The sequence below is a fragment of the Salmo salar genome, chromosome 17, assembly GCF_965601325.2.
Source record: "Salmo salar chromosome 17, fSalSal1, whole genome shotgun sequence".
In the NCBI taxonomy this organism is placed as follows: Eukaryota; Metazoa; Chordata; class Actinopteri; order Salmoniformes; family Salmonidae; genus Salmo; species Salmo salar.
In genome coordinates, this window is record NC_138307.1 from 51726856 (window position 1) to 51736618 (window position 9763).

General features: G+C 39.3%; 1 protein-coding gene and 1 pseudogene across 1 annotated transcript in view; both read left to right on the top strand.

Moving 5' to 3' along the window:
• Positions 1-9763, top strand: part of LOC106576124 (metabotropic glutamate receptor 8) — a 392665-nt gene that overhangs the window by 105952 nt on the left and 276950 nt on the right. The gene's annotated exons all lie outside the window — the stretch shown is intronic.
• Positions 5347-7389, top strand: LOC145861454 (uncharacterized; annotated as a pseudogene).

The window sequence follows — 9763 nt, forward strand, 5'->3', positions numbered from 1 at the left end:
CCTGGGTGTCTGGTTAGACTGTAAACGTTCCTTCCAGACTCACATTAAGCATCTCCAATACAAAATTAAATCTAGAATCGGCTTCCTATATCGCAACAAAGCATCCTTCACTCATGCTGCCAAACACACCCTCGTAAAACTGACCATCCTACCAATCCTCGACTTTGGTGATGTCATCTATAAAATAGCCTCCAACACTCTACTCAACAAACTGGATGCAGTCTATCACGGTGCCATACATTTTGTCACCAAAGCCCCATACACTACCCACCATTGCGACCTGTACGCTCTCGTTTGTTGGCCCTCGCTTCATACTCGTCGCCAAACCCACTGGCTACAGGTTATCTACAAGTCTCTGCTAGGTAAAGCCCCGCCTTATCTCAGCTCACTGGTCACCATAGCAGCACCCACTCGTAGCATGCGCTCCAGCAGGTATATCTCACTGGTCACCCCCAAAGCCAATTCCTCCTTTGGCTGCCTTTCCTTCCAGTTCTCTGCTGCCAATGACTGGAACTAACTGCAAAAATCTCTGAAGCTGGAGACTCATATCTCCCTCACTAGCTTTAAGCACCAGCTGTCAGAGCAGCTCACAGATCACTGCACCTGTAAACAGCCCATCGATCTACCTACCTCATCCCCATACTGTATTTATTTATTTATCCTCTATGGGCTAGGCGGGACGAATTCGTCCCACCTACGTAACAGCCACTTGAAGCCTGTGGCGCGATTTTCAAAACCTTAAAAATCCTATTACTTCAATTTCTCAAACATATGACTATTTTACAGCTATTTAAAGACAAGACTCTCGTTAATCTAACCACACTGTCCGATTTCAAAAAGGCTTTACAACGAAAGCAAAACATTAGATTATGTCAGCAGAGTACCAAGCCAGAAATAATCAGACACCCATTTTTCAAGCTAGCATATAATGTCACCAAAACCCAGAAGACAGCTAAATGCAGCACTCACCTTTGATGATCTTCATCAGATGACAACCGTTGGACATTATGTTATACAATACATGCATGTTTTGTTCAATCAAGTTCATATTTATATCAAAAACCAGCTTTTTACATTAGCATGTGACGTTCAGAACTAGCATACTTCCGGGGAATTCGCTAACATTTTACTAAATTACTCACGATAAACGTTCACAAAAAGCATAACAATTATTTTAAGAATTATAGATACAGACCTCCTCTATGCACTCGATATGTCCGATTTTAAAATAGCTTTTTGGTGAAAGCACATTTTGCAATATTCTAAGTACATAGCCCAGGCATCACGGGCTAGCTATTTAGACACCCGACAAGTTTAGCACTCACCATAATCATATTTACTATTATAAAAGTTTGATTACCTTTTGTTGTCTTCGTCAGAATGCACTCCCAGGACTGCTACTTCAATAACAAATGTTGGTTTGGTCCAAAATAATCCATCGTTATATCCGAATAGCGGCGTTTTGTTCGTGCGTTCCAGACACTATCCGAAATGGTAAAGAAGGGTCGTGCGCATGGCGCAATTCGTGACAAAAAAATTCTAAATATTCCATTACCGTACTTCGAAGCATGTCAACCGCTGTTTAAAATCAATTTTTACGCCATTTTTCTCGTAGAAAAGCGATAATATTCCGACAGGGAATCTCCTTTTCCGCAAACAGAGGAAAAAATCACAAAGGCGGGGGCGGTCGGGTCACGCGCCTAAGCCCAGAGTCCCTTGATCGGCCACTTGAGAAAGGCGATAATGTGTTTCAGCCTGGGGCTGGGATGACGACATTCTGTTTTTTCCCGGGCTCTGAGCGCCTATGGACGACGTAGGAAGTGTCACGTTAGAGCAGAGATCCTTAGTAAAAGATAGAGATGGAAAAGAAGTTCAAGAAATGGTCAGACAGGCCACTTCCTGTAAAGGAATCTCTCAGGTTTTGACCTGCCATTTGAGTTCTGTTATACTCACAGACACCATTCAAACAGTTTTAGAAACTATCCATATGTAATAAGTATATGCATATTCTAGTTACTGGGTAGGAGTGGTAACCAGATTAAATCGGGTATGTTTTTTATCCAGCCGTGTCAATACTGCCCCCTAGCCCTAACAGGATTTATCTTGCTCATTTGCACCCCAGTATCTCTACTTGCACATTCATCTTCTGCACATCTACCATTCCAGTGTTTAATTGCTGTATTGTAATTACTTCGCCATCATGGCCTATTTATTGCCTTAACTTACCTCATTTGCACTCACTGTATATAGACCTCTTGTTTTCCTTTGTTCTACTGTATTATTGACTGTGTTTTGTTTATTCCATGTGTAACTCTGTATTGTTACGCTTTATCTTGGCCAGGTCGCAGTTGCAAATGAGAACTTGTTCTCAACTAGCCTACCTGGTTAAATAAAGGTGAAATAAAAAATAAAAAAAATACAACACAGTAGATAATATAGTATACATTACAGTATACAGTACAGTAGACAATATAGTATACATCACAGTATACAGTACAGTTTGCAGCACAGTATACAGCACAGTATACAACACAGTATACAGCACAGTATAATCACAGTTTACAGCACAGTATACTGTAGTGGTAGACGATATGGTATACATCACAGTATATAGCACAGTATACAGCACATTATACAACACAGTATACTACATGGTATACATCACAGTACACAACACAGTATAGAGCACAGTATACAGCACAGTATACAACACAGTATACAGCACAGTATACAACACAGTAAACAGCATAGTATACAGCTAAGTATACAACACAGTATACAACACAGTATACAACACAGAAGACAGCACAGTGTGCGTCACAGTATACAGTACAGTAGATTATATAGTATACATCACAGTATTCAACACAGTATACATCACAGTATACATCGCAGTGTACAATGCAGTATACAACAGAGTAGAAAGTACAGTATGCAGCACAGTATACGACACAGTATACATCACAGTATACATCACAGTATTCACCAAAGTATACAACAAAGTATACAACACAGTATACAGCACAGTATACATCACAGTATACTACAAAGTATACAGCACAGTGGATAGTACAGTATACATCACAGTTTGCAGTACAGTATACGGTATAGTATACATCACAGTATACAACACAGTATACATAACAGTATACAACAAAGTATACAGCACAGTGGACAGTACAGTATACATCACAGTATACAGTACAGTAGATGTATAGTATTCATCACGGTATACAACAAAGTATGCAGCACAGTGGATAGTACAGTATACATCACAGTATACAGTACAGTAGACGGTATGGTACACATCACAGTATACAATACAGTAGACAATATAGTATACATCAAAGTATACAACACAGTATACAGCACAGTAGACGATATAGTGTATATCACAGTATACAGCACAGTATACATCACAGTATACAGCACAGTATACTGTACAGTAGACGATATAGTATACATCAAAGTATACATCACAGTATACAGCACAGTATACAACACAGTATACAGCACAGTATACATCACAGTTTACAGCACAGTATACTGTAGTGGTAGACAATATGGTATACATCACAGTATACAGCACATTATACATCACAGTATACATCACAGTATACAGCACAGTATACAGCACAGTATACAACACTGTATACAACACAGTATACAACACAGTAAACATCATAGTATACAGCATAGTATACAACACAGTATACAACACGGTATACATCACAGTACACAGCCCAGTATAGATCACCAGTATCCATCAGAGTATACAACACAGGAGACAGCACAGTGTGCATCACAGTATACAGTACAGTAGATTATATAGTATACATCACAGTATTCAACACGGTATACATCACAGTATACATCGCAGTGTACAATGCAGTATACAACACAGTAGACAGTACAGTATGCAGCACAGTATACATCACAGTATACAGTACAGTAGACGGTATAGTATACATCACAGTATACAACACAGTATACAGCACAGTAGACGATATAGTGTATATCACAGTATACAGTACAGTTTGCAGCACATTATACATCACAGTATACAGCACAGTATACAGTACTGTAGACGACATAGTATACATCACAGTATACAACACAGTATACATCACAGTATACAGCACAGTATACTGTACAGTAGACGATATAGTATACATCAAAGTATACATCACAGTATACAGCACAGTATACAGCACAGTTGACGATATAGTATATATCACAGTATACAGTACAGTTTGCAGCACAGTATACAACACAGTAAACAGCATAGTATACAGCTAAGTATACAACACAGTATACAACACAGTATACAACACAGAAGACAGCACAGTGTGCGTCACAGTATACAGTACAGTAGATTATATAGTATACATCACAGTATTCAACACAGTATACATCACAGTATACATCGCAGTGTACAATGCAGTATACAACAGAGTAGAAAGTACAGTATGCAGCACAGTATACGACACAGTATACATCACAGTATACATCACAGTATTCACCAAAGTATACAACAAAGTATACAACACAGTATACTGCACAGTATACATAACAGTATACAACAAAGTATACAGCACAGTGGACAGTACAGTATACATCACAGTATACAGTACAGTAGATGTATAGTATACATCACGGTATACAACAAAGTATGCAGCACAGTGGATAGTACAGTATACATCACAGTATACAGTACAGTAGACTGTATGGTACACATCACAGTATACAATACAGTAGACAATATAGTATACATCAAAGTATACAACACAGTATACAGCACAGTAGACGATATAGTGTATATCACAGTATACAGTACAGTTTGCAGTACAATAGACGATATAGTGTATATCACAGTATACAGCACAGTATACATCACAGTATACAGCACAGTATACAGCACAGTATACAACACAGTATACAGCACAGTATACATCACAGTTTACAGCACAGTATACTGTAGTGGTAGACAATATGGTATACATCACAGTATACAGCACATTATACATCACAGTATACATCACAGTATACAGCACAGTATACAGCACAGTATACAACACTGTATACAACACAGTATACAACACAGTAAACATCATAGTATACAGCATAGTATACAACACAGTATACAACACGGTATACATCACAGTACACAGCCCAGTATAGATCACCAGTATCCATCAGAGTATACAACACAGGAGACAGCACAGTGTGCATCACAGTATACAGTACAGTAGATTATATAGTATACATCACAGTATTCAACACGGTATACATCACAGTATACATCGCAGTGTACAATGCAGTATACAACACAGTAGACAGTACAGTATGCAGCACAGTATACATCACAGTATACAGTACAGTAGACGGTATAGTATACATCACAGTATACAACACAGTATACAGCACAGTAGACGATATAGTGTATATCACAGTATACAGTACAGTTTGCAGCACATTATACATCACAGTATACAGCACAGTATACAGTACTGTAGACGACATAGTATACATCACAGTATACAACACAGTATACATCACAGTATACAGCACAGTATACTGTACAGTAGACGATATAGTATACATCAAAGTATACATCACAGTATACAGCACAGTATACAGCACAGTTGACGATATAGTATATATCACAGTATACAGTACAGTTTGCAGCACAGTATACAACACAGTAAACAGCATAGTATACAGCTAAGTATACAACACAGTATACAACACAGTATACAACACAGAAGACAGCACAGTGTGCGTCACAGTATACAGTACAGTAGATTATATAGTATACATCACAGTATTCAACACAGTATACATCACAGTATACATCGCAGTGTACAATGCAGTATACAACAGAGTAGAAAGTACAGTATGCAGCACAGTATACGACACAGTATACATCACAGTATACATCACAGTATTCACCAAAGTATACAACAAAGTATACAACACAGTATACAGCACAGTATACATCACAGTATACTACAAAGTATACAGCACAGTGGATAGTACAGTATACATCACAGTTTGCAGTACAGTATACGGTATAGTATACATCACAGTATACAACACAGTATACATAACAGTATACAACAAAGTATACAGCACAGTGGACAGTACAGTATACATCACAGTATACAGTACAGTAGATGTATAGTATACATCACGGTATACAACAAAGTATGCAGCACAGTGGATAGTACAGTATACATCACAGTATACAGTACAGTAGACGGTATGGTACACATCACAGTATACAATACAGTAGACAATATAGTATACATCAAAGTATACAACACAGTATACAGCACAGTAGACGATATAGTGTATATCACAGTATACAGTACAGTTTTCAGTACAATAGACGATATGGTGTATATCACAGTATACAGCACAGTATACATCACAGTATACAGCACAGTATACTGTACAGTAGACGATATAGTATACATCAAAGTATACATCACAGTATACAGCACAGTATACAACACAGTATACAGCACAGTATACAACACTGTATACAACACAGTATACAACACAGTAAACATCATAGTATACAGCATAGTATACAACACAGTATACAACACGGTATACATCACAGTACACAGCCCAGTATAGATCACCAGTATCCATCAGAGTATACAACACAGGAGACAGCACAGTGTGCATCACAGTATACAGTACAGTAGATTATATAGTATACATCACAGTATTCAACACAGTATACATCACAGTATACATCGCAGTGTACAATGCAGTATACAACACAGTAGACAGTACAGTATGCAGCACAGTATACATCACAGTATACAGTACAGTAGACGGTATAGTATACATCACAGTATACAACACAGTATACAGCACAGTAGACGATATAGTGTATATCACAGTATACAGTACAGTTTGCAGCACATTATACATCACAGTATACAGCACAGTATACAGTACTGTAGACGACATAGTATACATCACAGTATACAACACAGTATACATCACAGTATACAGCACAGTATACTGTACAGTAGACGATATAGTATACATCAAAGTATACATCACAGTATACAGCACAGTATACAACACTGTATACAGCACAGTATACATCACAGTTTACAGCACAGTATACTGTAGTGGTAGACGATATGGTGTACATCACAGTATATAACACAGTATACAGCACGTTATACAGTACAGTATACAGCACAGTAGACGGTATAGTATTTATTTAATGTGTGTGGTGTATTGTTTCTTTATCAACTCATTTGCTCTCCATGTTACTCATCCCACTCAGTCTTTCATTTTCTCATTCTCCCCGTCTTTCTCCTTAACAGAGTTCAGAAAAGGCATGGTTTCCGAGAACACTAGGTCGCTTTCTCATCGCCATGCCGATACGGACAACTGCAATTTCATCTTCATGATCTCACATCTTTCTTCCTCTGATGTGGATATTCTTCCGCTGTTGGAAAATAAGACACGTTTTTTTTATTTCATAAAAAAAATTAAAATAATTTAACCTTTATTTTATTAGTCGTTTTCCATCCCGACCCTTATATTTTGACATACATTGTTAATATCTACCTGGCTAAACTTTATTTGTATTGCTTTGTGTTTGTAATATTCCTTAGTTTTGGAAAATATAAACTCTTCAAAAGTTCACTTTCGATTCGTCAAAACAAATATATCTTCCAAGAGAGCTGACAACATTGAAGATGTAGCTAGCGTAATAGTCTTTCATGACTGGAAGATTGGTGAAGGTGAGTAAAAGTGAGAGCCTCCTCGCCTGGGAGTCAAAGAAGTCTCCAATTACTTGTTGGTTGTTAGATGTGCTGTTTTTGAGCTGACAAGCGTTGATAGCACTGAGACACAGAGACACTGAGCAGTGAGTTCCATCAGTATTCACTACAAGTAGCTGTCCTCCTAGAATCCCTCCACACCTTCCATTCCCCATCTAGTGATTCTGCTTTGTTCAGCTATCAGGACCATTTGTGTTTAAATAATTTATGTTACTGTGTGTGTGTGTGTGTGTGTGTGTGTGTGTGTGTGTGTGGTGTGTGTGTGTGTGTGTGTGTGTGTGTGTGTGTGTGTGTGTGTGTGTGTGTGTGTGTGTGTGTGTGTGTGTGTGTGTGTGTGTGTGTGTGTGTGTGTGTACAGAGAGAGAGAATTAGACCTGCCTCTAGGTCTTGATTCTGATTGGCAGCTCTTCCCTCTCTCCTAGAATGCCACTGAAGCAGCCATAGACTACTTGTGTGTGCACACTCCTGTGTGTGTTATGTGTGTGTGTGCACACTTCTGTGTGTGTGTGTGCTATGTGTGTGTGCACACTTCTATGTGTGTGTTATGTGTGTGTGTGCACACTTCTGTGTGTGTGTTATCTGTGTGTGTGCACACTCCTGTGTGTGTGTTATGTGTGTGTATGTGTGCACACTTCTGTGTGTGTGTTATGTGTGTATGTGCATACAGTGCCTTCGGAAAGTATTCAGACTTTTTCCACATTTTGCTACGTTAAGACTTATTCTAAAATGGATTCAATGGTATTTTCCCCTCATCAATCTACACACAATACCCATAATGACAAAGCAAAAACAGGTTTTTATCAATTTTAGCAAATGTATAAAAAATAAGAAACGGAAATATCACATTTACATAAGTATTCAGACCCTTTACTCAGTACTTTGTTGAAGCACCTTTGGCAGTGATTACAGTCTCGAGTCTTCTTGGGTATGATGCTACAAGCTTGATACACCTGTATTTTGGGAATTTCTCCCATTCTTCTCTGCAGATCCTCTCAAGCCCTGTCAGGTTGGATGGGGAGCGTCACTGCACAGCTATTTTCAGGTTTCTCCAGAGATGTTCGATCGGGTTCAAGTCTGGGCTCTGGCTGGGCCACTCAAGGACATTCAGAGACTTGTCCCGAACCCACTCCTGCGTTGTCTTGCCTGTGTGCTTAGGGTTGTTGTCCTGTTGAAATGTGAACCTTCGCCTCAGTCTGAGGTGCTGAGTGCTCTGGAGAAGGTTTTCATCAAGGATAACTCTGTACTTTGATCCATTCATCTTTCCCTCGATCCTGACTAGTCTCCCAGTCCCTTCAGCTAAAAAACATCCCCACAGCATGATGCTGTCACCACCATGCTTCACCGTAGGGATGGTGTTAGGTTTCCCCACAGAGGTGACATTTTGCATTCAGGCCAAAGAGTTCAGTCTTGGTTTCATCAGACCAGAGAATCTTGTTTCTCATGGTCTGAGAGTCCTTTAGGTGCCTTTTGGGAAAACTCCAAGCTGGCTGTCATGTAACTTTTACTGAGGAGTGGCTTCCGTCTGGCCACTCTACCATAAACGCCTGATTAGTGGAGTGCTGCAGAGATGGTTGTCCTTCTGGAAGGTTCTCCCATCTCCACAGAGGAACTCTGCAGCTCTGTCAGAGTGACCATCGGGTTCTTGGTCACCTCTCTGACCAAGGCCCTTCTCCCCCTGATTACTCAGTTTGGCTGGGCGGCCAGCTCTAGGAAGAGACTTGGTGGTTCCAAATTTCTTCCATTTAAGAATGATGGAGGCCACTGTGTTTCCCATTAAATACTGCAGAAATGTTTTGGTACCCTTCTCCATATCTGTGCCTGGACACAATCCTGTCTCACAGCTCCATGGCCAATTCCTTCGACCTCATAGTTTGGTTTTGCTCTGACATGCACTGTCAACTGTGGGACCTTATATAGACAGGTGTGTGCTTTTCCAAATCATGTCC